Below are 14646 nucleotides of genomic sequence, written 5' to 3'. Positions count from 1 at the left end.
GTGCTTCGAAGCCAGAGAACCATCCCCCCATCTCTGTTCTTCCTATCTTAGCGCAACTGTGGGAAAGGCAAGTCTTTGGAACGATTGATGGGTTTGTTTTAAAATATGATATTTTATCATCTTCCTATTATGGCTTCGGGTCTAGTAGAAGCATGCATGCGCTTTTTGAAGAACTCTCTGTCTACATCAAACATTTGAACTTAACAAGGTAGCCTGTGGGCTTTTTTTATATATATCTTAAGGCTTTCGATTCGGCAACCCACAGTATTTTATGTGCGAAACAACCCAATTACGGGTTTCGGGGACATTTCCATTAATTTATACAAAACTACCTGGTAAATCGGCCTCAGATTGTATGTATTGGCGACCAAAACAGTTCTTTGCAGTTTCTAATGCAGGAGTTCCACAGGGTTCCATTTTGTCTCCGCTTCTTTTTAATTCGGACGTTGGCGACTTGGCACAAGTAACTAGATGTGCGATTTTCCAGTATGCAGATGATACGTTGCTTGTTTCTAAGCACATGCAGAACGAAGCAGCTGTCGTTTTACTTCAAAGCGACATAAAAAATGTGATGAACTGGTTTGGAAAAAATCGCATACAAGTCAGTGCTCAGAAAACTCGATTAGTATGTTTGAGAAATCCGTTGAAGGCGCTGGTAAAAAGTCAACATGCGTTCCTTCACGGTTCTGATTGCTTAGCCTGTGCCTGTGCCCCAGTACAACATGTAGATAGTGTCAAGTACCTTGGAGTATACTTTGAGACTGACTTATCATGGAATATTCAAATGGATCGAATTTACGCGTGATTACGTAATGTTGCCTGTGTCCTTTACCGTATAAGGAGTTAGGCACCGACCAAGATTAAAAAAGTGATAGTGCATGCCATAGGCTACTCGCATCTAAGGTACGACATTTGCTGCTTTTTGAATTGCAGCGGATTTTGGAAACATAAAATTGAGAGCCTATTAAGCATACTAAAAAAGTGTTGCGTACAATCAAACCACGGATAACTTATTTCGAGATTTAGGAATACCCGATTTCGAGTCTTTGTCTCGTTCGACAATTGTGATGCGTTATTTCTGGAGAAATGCTTTCCGAGAACCTCTCCATAAAAGTGTTGCTTTTCGTAGACATCCCAAACATGTAGTTCCTAGGAGAATAACTCGTTATGGAAAAGGACAAAGAAGGTACTACACCCCCCACCTGTTCATTTACCTTCCCAGTGCTGTACTGGATCAGACGAATTTGTCGGCATTAAAGAAGACCCCAGAGGCAATGATAGAATTATTTTCACATGTACAAAGTCAATTTTGTAGTAGTGTGATCTTTGCCAAAATTAATGTGGGGCTGTTTCCGCTGTTATCCCATTTATTTTTTTATTTTTGTTCTCGATAGGTTGTAACTTTGTTTACATATTGCGCCATGTTTTCTACGTTGTAATGGTTATTGTGTGCTACGTGTTTTCATTTTAACATTAGGTGTTGTTTACTCGGTATGTTTACCTGAGGAACCTGTGATAGGTTCTTTATTTTTTTATTTATGTGTTTTAGTTTGACATTTAGTTTGTCTGTAATAAGGTTACATAATGCAATGCCCTGAATGCCAGGTTTCTGCCATACAAGCCCACAGGAGGCTTCGGCAGACCTAGCAAAATTGTATGTACAAATTGATTATTTGTAATAAAGATTATTATTATTACTATTATTATTATTATTATTATTATTATTATTATTATTATTGCCCAGGCTTATTAACGGCACACTGATGAGAAACACCCAACGCTTAAGTTTCGCCTTAAGGAGTGGAACGAGGTACCATTCAAATATCCCTGACTGCTTTTCACGCGTCCTGGCAACTGCAGCTTATGTGACCGTAATGGTCACCGGGGAACGCTGGCGGTAAAATCTACAAGCAGAAAGCTCGTAAACGAAGACGAGATTTCTTGCGGAAACAAGGCTTCTTGCGTGGGCCCACCTTCTGTTATGGTTTCGCACTTTTGATATTTCAGTCAGAGAAAATTTGACATAAAAGGCATGTGCTGCCGGTGTGTTTTTTACATACATAGAAGAAAGATGTTTACTTTTTTTCAGAATATTAAACACAAGTAACAACCACTGGTCGGACCTGTAGCCGAAGGCTAGTTGAAGGTCCGATAAAAAAAATGTAAAGGAAATTCTAGCATAGGAGGAATAAAAAAAAAAGAGCAACAGTAATTGTATATACAAAGTTGATTGTCAATTCACAAGTCAACGAAAAGTAAGTAAATACATCAGAGCACCAAAGAACAGTGTAAGGGGCACAGTTCAAATACAGGAGAATACATATCTCAATGTAATGATGTGTACTATGATGTCAATATTGGCACGTGTACTTATCTTTATCGGGCGACCAAGTTCCGCCACCTAACAAATGTTACCGCGCAGCGCGGGACACGTCTGCATGTATCCGAAGTTTCTGGAAAGTTATCGATGCTTCTATCCGCTGTCTGTTGTCGCCGAGCCTTATGTTAACTGATTTCATCGCCTGACGCGAATGGTGTAGAACTTTGTGGAAGGCACGCAGGTCCCAACGATTAGTCTAGAACGTTCGACGACTGCTGTATAAAAACCGACGCGCTTGACCCGCTGATCAGATTTTCGACGATCGCCGACCGTGTTCGCCGCTATCGTTGTGCTATAAGTGTAGCCTGTTTTTGTGGGCACAGGTTCGCCCAATAAAAGTTAGTTTTGTCTTTCACAGTATTGCTACTGTGTTCTTGAACGTCACCACCACGTGACGATATCTTTTACGTATCCCACAAAAAATTGCAAACAATAGCGATTAGTACTGAACTGGTTGATGAAACATACAATTTTTGATATTCAATACGTGCATAATGAGCAAGAACTAGAGCAATATGCCATTTCAAGGCATAAGAAAACATCACCATCGCGTGATACTAATTTACATATAATAAGCAGAAAATAGTCTAAAAATATAATTCTTCTTGCTTTGTACAGATCTCTAAAGAAATTCATGATTTACTCTGTCTTTAACAAAGAAGGGAAATATTCTTTCAGGGCACCAGGGAAGTTCGAGGAATTAATGACTCCCGCTGATAGTCCATTCCAGGTTTATTGCCTGTGAACTGTAGCATACGCTCTCCGTATATATTGCTACATTGTGCGAGATTAAAATGATCTGCAGTTACATTTCTTGTGCAACGCGAAGACCAGTAAAGTATGGATGAGCTGAATGGGTGGTTGAATCTAACAACCCTATAAACACACAATGAAACGCTCTGCTGGCGTAAATAGCGAAATTGTAATATGTGATATTAGTGCCGTGTTAATTATACGTCCACTTGTGCAACCCATCTGATTATGCATTTGACTCCTTCCTCACAGCACCTCACGTCAACAAACGTGACGGTCGACATTTTGACTTTACATTATCTGACGTCCCACACGTCACATACACCTTTATTTTTCGACGTATAGACGGAGTTGTCATGCCTTGAGCTTTGAGGGAGTGATCCACTGTTTCTGCCAAACTGCCCCATAAGCCACATTTTGACATTAATAATAAAGAGAAATGCCGCGTTTCGTTTTACTAACCGCGATATGGCGGATTCAGCTGTACCGCTGTTTTACAATGTGCTGATTTGCCCTTGGCTGCAGCTTGCCCAAGTTTTACTGCAACTGCATCAATCAATTTTTATGCATGTAGTTTTTCTTGGAAGGTTTATGGCGAAGATTTTCATTTCTTTGTAGATGCCACACAGATGATGTCGTGCCCCATAAGGCGAAAATGAATGTAAAGGAGGCAAGTCAATTTTGGTAAGTGCTGATTTTGTGCGTATGTGCGTGTTAATTATATAAACGGGCTGATTTTTTAATAAACTTTAGCTGTAAGCACCAACCAGTCAATAGGCCTTGGCACATAGCTACGGTTGCACTGATGAATTGGCGTGACCTGTGTTTGTCTCCTTGAACTATACTCATTGAACTATACGCTGCATCTTCATAAAGGTAACTGGGAAGCTCTATTTGTGTTGGTGTTAAAACAACGTCTAGTTCTCTTAGGAATCTGTTTTGACTAGGACAAGAGAGTAACAATGGGGCCTAGCTTCGCAAAGGTCTCCATGTGCAGGCTTTCATAACAGTTGTTCATAACTGGCCAGCAGCCTGGTTTCTGCCTACTTTTCATGGGTGGACCAGTCCCACTGGAATATTGACGAACCACTCGTTTACAAATTCTTGCACACGAATGCTCTTGGAATGTGCTCTCTGGTTACTTGTGCAATCCTTACTGTTCAGAAACCCTGAAATGCTGTGCTGTTACGAAAACTGGTAGCATTATAAATGTTTGTGTTCATTCTGTTGTCTCTGTAATAGAATATAGGTGCTTCGCAACCGCTTTTGAAAATGCCTGGCTTCTGCTTAGAGGTATGGATTAAGCCTAACTTTTATTGAACAATATCAAATAAGAACATAAAATGGATTTAATTACGCGTTGCCAGGCCATGTTTATTGTAATCACAGATATTTCCGATAAGTAGGAACTATATCTGGCAGTATTTGTACCAGTAACATCACAGATGCAAAGTGTATGGCTCACAATACATCTTCTTGCTTTGCAGCAGCAGACCGTGGCTGCTTGCAGCCTGCTATGATTTATATGTGCTAAGTGCACAAAAAGGAAGCTGTCTATGTACCTAAATATGTAGCGTGCCGGATTGTGGCCTCTATATTATTTCTATATATTCTGCAAGAGGACTAACACTGCCCTGCAGCAACTAGTAGATCTATACAAGAAATGGCAGATGCGGTTTTATGCAGAATTTCTTAACTGACTTTATTGGCCACCTGGTGTGTGGCCACCTGGTGTGTGGCACCTGGTGTCTGGCTTTGTCCATCTGGTCATCATGTGGTCCAAGACGCCGGCTTTTCAATTCTTCTGCAAATCATTGCGCGTGAACGGTTTCTGTCAATGAAATTTCTGTTTTATGTCGCAGAGCTGTTTCATATCAGTGAGCCGTAGCCCAAATATGTATGACCAATACACGTCACATGGTAGGAACCAGGACCCTTTGACCTGTCTTTTTACACAGTTCGGCTAAAAATATTATTACGTGGATGTTAGGGATATAAGACTCTATTTACGAGGTATATACACGCAGAGTCTATGGTGATAAAAATGACTGACTAGTAACAACACGCAGCAGCCAGCGTCTGGCGATCTTCTTCCTCTCTCTGTCTTCTTTCATCCTTCCGTAACAGGACCCCCGGGTGATGAAGCGCCGTCTCGGCGCATGGTAGGCGAAGAACTGCTAGTGAAGTATGGCTTCAGCCGCGAAACGTGCACGACGTCAACAGGCAGCAGACTTGAGGATGGATGAAACTGTAACGGCGCGATCTCGTAGTTGACGGCGTTAACTTAACGTAGGACTTCATAAGGCCCTGTATAGCGAGAAAGAAGCTTCTGGGAGATGCCGACCCGACGACATGGTGACCAAAGCAGAACACAAGCACTCAGGGCGAACTGAACATCACGATGGCACCCATCGAAACGCACTTTTTGCAGATGCTGCGAGGCTAATAAGCGAGATCGGGCGACTTCACGCGCCATGAATGCGCGTTCGATCACTTCACGAGCGTACTCAGTGGCAACACGGGGCACAGAAGGTAGGAATGTTTCAAAGGGCAAAGTGGGGTCGCGACCATACAAAAGATAAAAAGGTCAATATACTGTGGTGTCATGTCCGGACGAGGCCAGCGTGGCGTCCCAGTCGCGGTGATCATTGGAAACGTACATCGACAGCATCTCTGTGAGTGTTCGGTTGAGACCTTCCGTAAGCCCGTTCGTTTGCGGGTGGTAGGCGGTGGACAGCTTGTGCCCAGTGGCACAAGAGCGGAGGAGATCGTCCACAACTCCAGACAAGAACGAGCTGCCGCGGTCTGTGAGTAACTGTCGAGGTGCACCTTGCTCGAGAATGACGTCGTGAAGGAGAAAATCGCCGACGTCAGTTGCGCAACTAGTCGGCAACGCCTTTGTTATCGCGTAATGTGTCGCGCAATTAGTAGCGACAGCGACCCTCTAGTCGTTGGAAAAGGGCCAAGCAGGTCAAGGCGTACGCGAAAAAAATTTTTCGGAGGGAACTTGGATGGAGTCAGCCGACAGGTGGCAGGGGAGGTGTCCTCCGGCGCTGACGCAATTCGCAAGTTGCGATATAACGATGCACACGGCGGTAGAGATCCGGCCAGAAGAACCGGCGCCTTACGTGGTCGTATGCTCGCAAAACTACAAGGTGTCCTGCCGTCGGTGCATCGTGAAGTTGTTCGAGAACGACGGATTGCACATGGCGAGGAAGGACAAGGAGCAACTCAGGGCCATCAGGTTTGATATTGCGGCGGTAGGGGATGCCGTAACGCAGCACGAACATGCGGTACGTGCCGTCAGTGCGGCTAGATTACACTCCGGTGATGATGGACTGTAAGGATGCTGCGCGTTGTTCAGCGCGCATTTCGCTCATGTCGGTCAAAGCCATCACGCAAGTCACCGCATCATGCACAACAGGTTCACGAGGATCCACGGGGTGACGCGAGAGACAGTCAGCGTCCTTGTGCAGACGTCCAGACTTATAGTTGTCAACAACTGAAAATTCGTGGAGCTGCAAAGCCCAGCGACCAAGCCGTCCTGTGGGGTCCCGGAGGGAAGATAGCCAGCAGAGGGCGAAAAACGTGCGGCCGTACAAATATGGCCGGAACTTGGCGACAGCCCAAGCTAAAGCCAAGTGCTCCCGCTCGGTGATGGAGTAATTTCTCAGCAGGTGAGAGCAGGCAGCTGGCGTAAGCTATCACGCACTCGGTATCATTCTGCTGATGCCGTGGCAGCTTGCATCAGTGTGGACTTCAGTCCGTGCCGATGGATCGAAGTGGGCAAGTATGGAAAGGGTGGTCAGAAACCCAATGAGAGCGGTGAACGCGTGAGCTTGCTCAGGGCCGCATTATAACGGAGCGTTCTTCTTAGAAGATCTGTCAAAGTGTGAGCAACGTCGGCGACGTTTTTGACGAAATGGAAAAAGTAAGAACACAGGCAGACGAAGCAGCGCATCTCAGAAGCAAAATTTGGCACAGGAAAACTGCGTACGGCGCAAATTTTTTCCGGATCTGGTTGGACACCGGATGCTCAACGAGGTGTTCCAACACGGTAACCTGGCGGCGCCCGAATTGACACTTCGTGGAGTTCAGTTGGAGGCCGGGTTTTCAGAAGACCGCAAGAACGGCAGCGAGTCGGGTAAGGTGCCTGCCGAACGTGGGAGAAAAAACAATAACGTCATCTAAGTAACAGAGAGAGGTGGTCCATGTGTAGCCTCGCAGAAGAGAGTCAATCACATGTTAAAATGTCGCAGGAGCATTGCACAGACCAAAGGGCATGACTTTGAACTGATATAAGACATCCAATGTGATGAAGGCCGTGATCTCGCAGTCTAATTCATGAACTGAAATCTGCCATTAGCCTGATAGAAGATCGATGGACGAGAAGTATTTAGCTCCGTGCAAGCAGTCAAAGGCATCATCGATGCGTGGTAGTGGGTAGACGTCTTTTCGTGTAATCTTGTTTAAGTGGCAATAATCGACGCAAACAAGCCAGGTACCCTCTTTCTTTTCACAAGGACGACAGACGAAGCCCAATGGCTGGCTGATGGCTCGATGACACCTTTGCGGAGCATTTTTTCCACTTCTGATTGGTTGACTCGACTTTCAGCATGCGATACCCGATAGGGACGCCGACAAATAGGATTCGTGCCTACAGTGTTTAAACGGTGGTGAACAACAGATGCTTGGCCTAAAGGCCTCTCGCCGAAATCAAAGATGTCACTGTGCGACTCAAGCAGCAGACGTATGTCCGTGGCCTGTGCAGAGGTGAGGTCAGGTGCAATCATTTTCGCGAAGTCAACCTTAAGGAACCGGAACTGTGAGCTGCAATTGGAGCTAATAAAACACTCTCGGCATTCAGGCTATCAATGTCAAATTCGGAACCACTAGAAACGCTGGCCAAGAATATGCCGGCTGGAAGCACTTGAGGGCACAGGCTGAAATTCAAAAGCGGAAGAACTACGTTGTTATTAGTAATCGTCATCACCGCATGTGAAAGAGCATCATTCCGGTTCAAAAGCAGGTCGACGATAGGGCGAAGGACCTATTCACCGTCGGGAATCTTTGGTTGTGTGGTCAAAGCGACCTAAGTGACGGGCCTCAGGTGAAAGACACACATCTTGAAGCGAACATAAGTTCGGTGGAGTGGTGCTCAGACCATCGGCGACTTGAGGCAGTTCTAACTGAAGAACGCTGGTTGCCCAGTCGATGAGAGCAGAATGATGGGATAAAAAGTCCAATCCAAGGATAATGTCGTGAGGACAATTGTCGATCACACCAAAGAGAAGTAGGGTGGCCGGCTATACTTCTGCGCGCAGTACACATCCCACGTACAACCAGCACGCCACCGTAGCCCACACGAAGCACTCGGGCCGCTTTAAAGGACCTTCTTTAAACGTCTACATAGGCATACACTCATCACAGATACATAGGCTTCAGTATGAGTGCTTGGATAGGAAAGCCGTCTATCTTAACCTCAATTACACTTCTCTTCGTAGACACAGATAGAGAATTCGCTGCAGTAGTGGGCAATGCAGCAGCACCTCCGAGGGCTGCATTTCTTAGTTTTCCGGAAGGGTGGGGCCGAAAGCCACAGGGGACGAAGGGCGACGTGGCTGCGGCGAACGGGAAGATGGGCGACGTGATTGCGATGAGTGAGACTGGTGTCCGCGCGGCAATGGTGAGCGACTGTAGCCCGTGTTCCTAGCAGAGTTGTCCGCGCTGTTAGACTCGGCGGTGGGCGAAACATTGTGGGCATTCCCATTAAAACGACTCAGGTTGGTCGGCGTGCGAGGTGTTGAGGGCCATGAGTTGCGACAGTATCTGTCGGCATGACCAATGTGACGACAAGTTGAACATATCGGCTTGTCGTCCGTAGTTCTCCACTCAGTCTGGTCGCGATAACGCGGAGAGAAGCGTCGGGCTGGAGAGAAAATAGTAGAAGGGCGTTCGTTGGCTCTGGGGTTGGTAACGGCACAGACAGAATGTAGGCCAAAGTATTTAAGTTCCTGACGAACAATGGCTTGCACGAGGGGAACTGAAGAAAGGGTAATATCAGGGCTACGCGTACAGAAAGCTGTGGGCGCCATCGCGTCTAGCTCACGTCGAACGATTCGTACCACGTTCTCTGATGGCGACGCACGCTGCTGTGCGGTCCGATCTCCACACATCGACGTTGCGGCAGTATTGGCAAGTCTGGTGAATGGGTGTAGAAGGCGTCGGCTTTCGGCCTGCTCGAATTGTCGGCACTCTTTGATGATAGCATCGAATGTAGAGCAGCTTTTGTACATGAGCAGATTAAAGGCGTCATCAGCGATTCCATTCAGCACATGCCCTACCTTCTCAGCTTCTGTCATGTCGTGATCGGCTTTACGACAAAGCACCAGAACGTCCTGGATATACGAAACATAGAACTCTGTGGGGGATTGGGCACGAGAGACCAGTTCCTGCTTTGTGGTCATATACGGCCGGCTGGTTTGCCAAACAACTCTGTTAACTTCTCTGTGCATGTGTCTCAGCTGCTCAGCTCGTCTTCATGGTTTTTGAACTGCACCTTTGCCGTGCCTCCTAGGTAGAATAACAGGTTAGCTGGCATGAACGTTGGGTCCTATCACTTGATTCCACTCACACGTTGGTACATAGCCACCCACTCTTCAACGTCGTCGCCATCAGTCTCGCAGAAAGTTCCGGGATGCTTGTGTTGCACAACCACAACCGAAGGGGACAGCGACGTAGCGGACGAAGGAGACGTTGGAGGTGGCAACGACGTTGAGCCCGAGTGCTCACCGTCATTCATGGTGAGGACGGTGACGCGACGTCCACTGCGCAGCCCTGTTTCCAGCCGTGGTACCCCGCACCTCCCTCAAATATGTTACGGGGATGTTGGGGACATAAGACTCTATTTACAAGCAGAGTCAGTGTGGTTAAATATGAGTGACTAGTAACAACACGCAGCAGCCAGCGTCTCGTGATCATCTTCTTCCTCTGTCTCTTCTTTCATCCTTCCGTAGCAATATGTAAGCTGCGCAGCGTTCGTAGGTTGTGTGAGGTTTAACTGCAAAGGTGTTGTTTTGTTCATACCCTGGAGATAAAGTTGCGGCAGGGGAACCCTTGGTGACACTACTATTGATTGGTTAGTGTTTGTGGATGATGAACGGAGGCCCACCCGTAACACTGTTCAATCTACCAAAATGCGTGTCGTGTCCTTAGCAGGGCGTAAGAAAGGGCTGTGAAAGTGAGCTTCTCTATAATGTAGCACGATGCAAAGATGCCGTATTCAATGTAAAAGCGCCTACTAAAAGATGGCCACGCAAACACATGGCAGCACGGACCCTGACAAGGTGAGTGGCTTAAGCCGACACTAATAAGGCGCTTCTTGGCACATCAGTAAGGTAGCAGCACTGAGGAGTCTACTGATCTCAACTGCACATGCATGAGATGTCTCCCACTCCCTGGTGTGCATTTCTACCTCATTATTGTTGTAGCTGTTGCTTTCGACTGGGTGCTCGCACCATGTTGGTAATCGTCTTTGGTATCTGAGCTGTGAGCTGATTGCTTATGCCAAGTACGTAATTAAAATTTTGCTCACAACTATTTTACTGTAGTCTAGAATAAAAAATGTATGTTGATGATAGAGTGACAGGGAGGAGGGACACGAAGACAAACATGCTCATTTTGTCACTAATATTTGAGTCAGTTGTCCTGCAACATAGCCCAGTCATTAATGTTTTGATGGCCCACAGCTAGTGTACCTGTTTTTAAGAACCTGTCAAGAGGCAAGGTTGAGTAATGAAAAAAGTTACGTGTCCTGACACACTGTGACATGATTGCATTATCTGACTAAAACCACTGCTTCGAGGAACGCCCACGTATTGTGTAGAAATGTAAAGTTTTTTATAGGACAATATGATGAATAGCTACAATTCAGCAGGGTGTCTACCAACCGGGATAACTGGGAAAACCAGAAATTCTCAGGGATTTTGAGTAGTCTGGAAAAAGTCAGGGAAAACTCAGGGAATTTTGGCCTCTACCAGGGAAAATTAGCGCCAATTTTATTGAAAGGGTCGAAAGTCGCGGTAATGCTGGCTCGAGCAACAGACAGGAATCGTAATGAATCGTCTTTGACGCGCTGTCGTCGGCTCGAGGAGTTGCCAGTGTGCAGTCAACGACCGACTTTCCGGATTCCCGATAATTTGGATGGCTTCACGGCACCGCCACGTAACCCATAGAGTCAACGTATCAGAACGTGTGAAATTTGAGACGCAAGAACTCTTCGCCGACCGATTTTCGGGACGTTGTGCCGTGACCGCGGCTACGAAACGGCAATAATCAAAGGTACCACCGCTTCCGTTTTGATTACTTCGCCACCTTGAACCGGCACTCTCGCACGCAGATCCGCTGGCAGCCGTTGCCACCACTGCGGCAACGCTAGGCCTAGCTGCTTCGACGTTCGCTATGAAGCTTCTTGCCGTTGGGTGCCGAGTTCTTTATTGAAAGAATTAGCTGCTGTCAGCGATGGCACGGACTCCGAATTTGTGGTCCTCGTGATTGGCTTCGGAACTTAGAAAACACGGTGCGTTGCATAATGCCGGTTCCCGAATGTCAGCTTCGCCTGTGTACAGGACACACAAAAGTATTGCAGTGAAGCATAACAAGTGTCGGAAGGGGCCATTGGCACGGAACACAGTATGCACTCCTTAATTATACACGCGTGCACCCTGTATTTCCTGCCACAGTACAAGCGCCGATATGCCTAATATGTGTACCGACAGGCCTTCAGAGCGTTTTCGAACGTGCCTGTCGCGGTTTGAGCGCCTAAGGGCAGTAAATGACACGCATTTATTTTTTTCCAACTGGCCGATTTTTCGAACGTTTTCCCGACCCCTAGGAAGTTCTAAAGATCGGTCGTGGACTGTGCAACTGGCCAAGATGCTTCAAATGGTCCTTGGGGTGAACGAGTGGCACAAGGAGGACAAGAACAGAAATGATGTATGCATTGAGGAATAAACGGGAAAGGAAGCTTGCAGCCACCGTTTTGAAGAAGTTTGAGCTCAAAAAACTAAATTTTGGCTGATGCCGAGATGCAGGTGTCCCTCATCCAAACCAAAATAAACTCTTTAAAGCAGTGAAACACAACACTCAGGCGTCGTGCATGGGCTGAGAATATGTCAGGACAGTTGAGGTTGACTTACGAGCGGTTGAGAGCGAATCTCAATTGTGACAGAGTTCAAGCCTCATACCACTGAGCTTGCTGTCAGTTGATAGAAATAGCTCATATTCGGATATATTTGCTTCTATGTGCATCTCCTTTTTATTCGTATTTGTGAATGTCCGACTTCATTTGCAATTTTTTTCGAAGATACTTTATTTGATGTGCATTTTACTAACCCCTGCCTTCTATTCTCTTTTTGAATAACATAAACACTGCTCCTTAGTATTCAAATTAAATTAAGTCGCTTCTTTATATTTTTCATATGCTTACTAGAGAGTGACAGCATCAGGCGATATGGTTTCAGCCCGTCTTGACATAAAACATAGTTCTGCATCACTCAGGGAAGTGTGCAACGTCACTCAGGGAAAACCTGGAAAACTCAGGGAATTTGGAAATGTCAACTTGGTAGACACCCTGATTCATGCGAGCCACAGATTTGCTTTAGGGCCAGCAGAAGCCACATAGTGTTGCCCATACACGTGATACTTCTTAGCAAGCCACAATGGTGCTCATGGTCATGGCGCATTAGAAAATTCTTAGCTGCATAAATAAATTAAAAGGGTGCAAATAAAGGAGCGTTATCATCAAGTGATACAAATACAAATTAGTCGTTTTCGCATTTGCGCATGGGTGCTGCCTAGTTGAATAACACAGACCTTGTGTCACAGTTCTGCTTTCTTGGCAGTAGACGGGTTGTGAAAGGCATCCATGACATGAGCCGCAAAACTTTTGCTGCCGCTCACCATAGAATTTTATCCTCATCCACCACTTGTTGTCACATTTAAGATTACAGTAGGTTCGACAATTCGAACTCGAGGGGACGCCAGAATTTGGCTTAAATTATCAGAAATATGAATAATCAGATTAAAGCATAAACATAACATGGGGCAGCACACCTGCTCCTACGGCAATGAAATATCCCGCTTCTGAATTATTGGGATTCTGCTGTTATGATGGGCAGCATGTTATAATGTTCATAACTGCAGGGAGGAATACAAAGGGAGGGGACGCAGGTACGCACAAACCAGCGAAAAAAGCAAATGGAATGGCGTGAAAAAGCAAAGCAGATGCTGATCGCACGACATGAACAGCGCTTTAGGGACCCAAGTGAACGCGTTCCTGCTACTCCTAAATGCATCCTTATCACCGGGCATTGCTGGAAATCTGCAAATTTTTAGGTCTTGTTTATTTTTGCCTTATTTCAGTATTGGTGACATCCGTGATGTCCAGGTGATACACACTGCCGAATCCGCATCTAACCTTTAAGATAAGCACGCAAAATCATGAGCTTGAAAAGCATTTTGAGAACCGGAACAGAGCTGTGCAATGACTTTTCTAAGACCTCAGCTAATACACACTGTAAACCTCCTAAGCATGACATTAGCTTGTTTATTACATTTCATGCTCATTCCTTTGATGACGCTTACTGCTTGTTTGGCAATGCTGTTTTTTATGTTGTTCACAGTGTTGGTGTGTGGTGCACACTTAAGGCCTCTGCGCATGTTTTCTCACTATCAACTGCACGTGCAGCTGTCCTGAAGCTCAATTACAAGAAAAGGCTGTGCCCTTATGTGTGCACAGACTTGCTGTAAAAAAAAAAAAATAGTGAACGTCTGCGCACCTGCGATTTGCATTGTACCGCCTTCCAAACTCGCTCTCCTCAGTTATGCTAACATTTCTGATGCCGCACACTACAAATAATTTTCGTGGAGTGACTACATATGGTGGTATTACGGCATAATTTAAAGTGATATTTTCAGTTTTCGCATTCGCACTATGCTGACACAGCAAAAAATTTCCGCTTGATTTTCTTACATGACGCTTTGGTGTGTAAATCAATTTCTTTCATTTGTGCTTCTGTCGGCTACAGCCCAAAGTTTGTCACCTACTGTTCGCAGCATAGCAAAAGTTTCAAAGTTTGGCAGTCAAAGGTTGAACAGGCATGTCCTCGGAAACCAGCCACTGAGAGGATACTGTCGAGACTGTGTCTTCCAATTAGTTTTCAGACTTGCACTTGTTCTCTCATTGCTTGCCGAAAGCAATGGCTTTTCATAATGCTGCACACAGTTCGTGAAACAGTGTATGGAGCGTTATCACATGAGGTGCTGCTGATTTGTACAGATTGTATGTCTGTTCGATTGGAAGTCACCTTCTTGAGCTGCATCGAAGCCTGCATATCAGATTATTTTCCTGTTCGCAATGTTCGCACGCACGCTTGCTGTTTAACATGCTCCGGCTGAGCCCTCTCAAAAAACGCCATCATCTCCACCTTTGATAAGCTTAGGTCCTTAGCCAC

The 14646-nt window shown here is 45.8% G+C and overlaps 1 protein-coding gene across 1 annotated transcript in view; it reads right to left on the bottom strand.

Moving 5' to 3' along the window:
* The window catches only part of LOC142587116 (uncharacterized), a 74495-nt gene that overhangs the window by 36507 nt on the left and 23342 nt on the right, over nucleotides 1-14646 (bottom strand). The gene's annotated exons all lie outside the window — the stretch shown is intronic.

The sequence above is a fragment of the Dermacentor variabilis genome, chromosome 7 (assembly GCF_050947875.1).
Source record: "Dermacentor variabilis isolate Ectoservices chromosome 7, ASM5094787v1, whole genome shotgun sequence".
NCBI lineage: Eukaryota > Metazoa > Arthropoda > Arachnida > Ixodida > Ixodidae > Dermacentor > Dermacentor variabilis.
Note: the sequence above shows the minus strand (reverse complement) of the source record. Positions and strands in the feature narration are given on the sequence as shown.